The sequence below is a fragment of the Vicia villosa genome, linkage group LG6, assembly GCF_029867415.1.
Source record: "Vicia villosa cultivar HV-30 ecotype Madison, WI linkage group LG6, Vvil1.0, whole genome shotgun sequence".
NCBI lineage: Eukaryota > Viridiplantae > Streptophyta > Magnoliopsida > Fabales > Fabaceae > Vicia > Vicia villosa.
The window spans coordinates 84,975,761-84,979,874 of NC_081185.1; the positions used below are offsets into that span (position 1 = coordinate 84,975,761).

Sequence of the window (4,114 nt, forward strand, 5' to 3'; positions counted from 1 at the left end):
CACAACCTGCAGACTTTCCCCTTCTATTCTTCCTTTTTGTCTTTTCAGCCTCACAATCCACCTGCTTCGCCGTCTTCTACTGTTCTCTGTCATTGCAAGCTTCATCCATACACCTCTTCCACTCCCTTTCATATTTCCACGTTTCCTCTCTTCTCTTTCTGCAACAAACCCTAATTTTTAGATTTTGTATTCCACAAACTCCATCCTAAAGTTCAGACCTGTCCATAACCACAAATTTTTACATCCTTTCTATCTTCCTCTCTCATGAAGGTTCTTCTCTCTTTCTCATCCTTCTTCAATTTTTCTCACTCTAATTTCTTCTGATTTACTATTTGTTATTTTAGGTTACATTTGATTGTACTAATTATATTCATTGATTTACTACAGATTTGGAGATGAAAATGCTTATCGATGTGCGATTCAGGTTTATATTTAGGTTTTGATATTTTGTGTTTCAAGCTTCCTGTCTTCTCACTCTGTCTCTTGCTCCGCCTTTTACTTTATCAGATTTTCGTTTCAAAACTCCTTCTTCGACGACGCCGCTTCGTATGGGGTTCTCTGATCGGAAGTTGCATATGTGATTCTGCCACAGTTAGTAAGTTGTTGAGTTGTTTAATAGTTAGGGTTTTGACTGGTTTTGTTATTGGATTTGATTTTATGGGTTTCGATGTATAATCATGCTTTTTGAATCTTGGATTTTGAATCTTACTGTTAAAATTTGTCAAGCTAATCCTTTGTATTTCAGATCATTCTACAACAAAGTAACGGTCTTGAGCGCTTATTCCTATGCAAAACCAAGGACGACCTACGCAAAGATGCTCACATGATGAAGTTCACATCCGTTTTTAATTGACTATTATCCATATGTCTTGAAAGTCGTAGAAGAAAGCTATATATTCACACTTTTGCTATGATTCCTCTAACATATTTGCAATTTTTTATTCATTAGCATTGTGAGAGGTATATATTTTTTATCCATCACTTATCTTTACATATTTGTTTTCTCAGGTGTATTTGAATCATTGCAGACACAAAACAATTTTATACTAAAGTTCAGGAAATTATACTTGCTAGCTACATTTAATCCTTTGATTGGCCTCTAAAGGCAAAAATGATGGGAATGAAAGTAATTGAGATGTGAATGACAATAGCTTACAATAGCTTACTGTCACTTGGTTCATAATGTTGATGGAATTCTATTTTGGAGTGTTTGTGGTTTGGAGTGCTAATATTGACATGGTTTGTTTATGCATAACAACAACTTAGTGCTTTTTGATGCATACTATTCTGCTTCTGTATTTTAAGCAGGCTCACAGCTCTACAACTAAGGTAGGGAATGGGGTCTTTATGTTTGTATTTGGTTTTTTAGTCTACTGGCTTTCAAGTTTTGTATTCTTCTATTTTATTTAGATATGTTCAAAGTTTAGAGTTTTATGAGACTAATAATGATCTTTTAGAAAGGAGAGGTTGCAACTATTTAAGGCACATCTTTTGGAACAAGGTTCGTTTGACTCTGCTGTTGAAGGATGTGATGGTGTCTTTTATATTGCTTCACCAGTTCGTGTTGTCGTAAATGACCCACAGGTTCATTCCATTCTATTGTCCACAAACAGTTATTTATGGTATGCTGGGTTAACTTTTGATTTCTATATTTCAGGTTGAGTTGATTGTTCCACTTATATCGCAATAGTCCTGGTTGCCCCACATCTACAGGTTGTTACAGATTCAGCTTTGGCTGTGATAATTCTACTGGCACTTATAAGGTAATGGTATCCTGTTACTTTCGTCATCAACTAAGAAGCAATGTGAAAATTTTAAGCTTGGGTGATAATGTTTGGAGGGATATTGAAAGTTTCCCTGTTGAACCTATATATGCGGATTATGCTTGTGGAACTGATTATGATGATGTGTATTTCAAAAGCATTATCACTTGGTTGGGTATTTGAAATAAACTTTGGTTTGTATTAGTTATAATTTCATAAAGAAATTTGTCAAGTACTTGGGGACATAAGATTTTGATGTACTGATAAACCACATATTTTTATAAGATTATGTTTAATTGGATTGGGAAATACATTATCGTGTGTTTTAAAGGTTTATATAATGCCAACATTCATTTGCTGTATATTCAGTTGTATATGTTTGAATTGGTTGGAAGAGACTAGGTTCTCTAATTCCTAGTGATAACGTTAGTTTCTATCAATTAGCTTTTCTATTTCAGCAACAATTTATCTTTTTTATTTTCTTATAACCAACTATGTAGGAATGATTCAGTCAATTGGTACTCTATTTATTTTTTCTATTTTATTTGTCATGTTGGTATGATCTGCCGGTTCATGGTAGAATTTGTGTGTGGTGACACTCTGCTAAACTATGCTGAAATATTTGATGTTATTAGAAGACTTTTGTTTTAACTTAGAGCCATTTACTTATATATATTGTGTGTTCAAACATTATTACCACAGAGAAACAGTTTTATAGTAGTAACAGTACAAGAAAGCAGTGTACTTTAGGGAAAGAGTTTTAAAAAATTAATGATTTCATGACTAACTGTAAAGTTCATAGTTGGCTCATGTCATACAGCCACTTTAAATCAAAGCTTTCCAGATATAATGAGAAGTGAAGGGTTGTTCACCAAAAAGTTCTAGATATAATTTAATAAGCTTTATATCAAGTTGTAGCTTATCTAAGCAGTGAATTTAATAAGATAAACTTGAAGCATTAAATGTAAGCAAATATAAGCAAAAAGTATAAGCATATATCATGAGTCTTGAGTTTAAATATTCAATTTATTATAATTATTCAATTCAGTTTATAATAAATAACCAATACTAACCTCACACAATTTATTCTAACCAATGCTAATCTATATTTGATAGTTGTTATCAATCTTTTGTATAAATGTTATATTTTTCTTATTATTTTATTACTTTTTGAAAACAAAAGCGTGGGGTAGCATACACCGCCAGTATTTATGCGGACGCACGGGTAGTAAATCAGTACCGTGTGAACGCACGGGTAACGAGGTCAAAACTCATGTGATCACACGGGTAATCAACCAGTACCGTATTAACGCACGGGTAACCAGACCAAAATCCTTGTGGCTGTACGAGTAACACACCAGTATCATGTGAACGCACGATTAACCATGTCAAAATCTGTATGAATATCCAAATTATTAGATTTTTCTACAATTTAAAAAAATAAAATTAAATATATTGAAGATAATGTATGAATTCAAACTCAAAAAAAGTGTTATTTTTTATTTATTTATGTACTTAATATTTTTAATTTGAAATTATTTTTAAGATGATATATATATATATATATATATATATATATATATATATATATATATATATATATATATATATATATATATATATATATCATAGAAAGAGAAACCAATCATGTCCATTAAAATCAACAAAATCAGAAAGAGAGACCAATACAGTCCATTAAAATCAACAAAATCAAAATTTAATGGTCGTGATTCATTGTTCTCATTTCTCATAATAACCAAGTATTCTCACTTGAGTCGTCCCTTATATATATATATATATATATATATATATATATATATATATATATATATATATATATATATATATATATATATATATATATATATATATATATGAGGGCATATCATTTGAGAATGTCTTTTTTATATGAGAATGTGAGAATGAATCTGAACCATTAGATTTTAAAATAAATGGTGGAGATTATGTGAGGATCTTTTTTTATCTCTTCTCAATTATTAAAATAAAAGATGTAGGTGAGAGAAAAAAAGATCTACATGTAATCTCCACTATTTATTTTAAAATCTAATGGTTCAGATTCATTCTCACATTCTCATATAAAAAAGGCATTCTCATATGATATGCCCTATATATATATATATATATATATATATATATATATATACAGAAATATGTTTAGATCGTCTGAAGTTGTAGTATGGTTTTGTTTTAGATAATCAAACATCAAAATTGCAGTATGGTTTTGTTAAAGATAATTAAACATAAATTTGATGTTTGCACAATGAAATGTGTTTGGACCGTATGAAGTTGTAGGATGATACTGTTGTAGATAATCAAACATAAAATTATAC

General features: G+C 30.3%; 1 long non-coding RNA gene across 1 annotated transcript; it reads left to right on the forward strand.

Annotated features, from left to right (window-relative positions):
* Positions 1 to 2,064, forward strand: LOC131611802 (uncharacterized). Its single transcript, XR_009287148.1, has 6 exons — positions 1 to 270; positions 388 to 424; positions 508 to 595; positions 746 to 1,329; positions 1,458 to 1,584; positions 1,658 to 2,064. It is a non-coding gene; the product is annotated as an uncharacterized LOC131611802 (long non-coding RNA).
* The last annotated feature ends 2,050 nt before the right edge of the window (positions 2,065 to 4,114 follow it).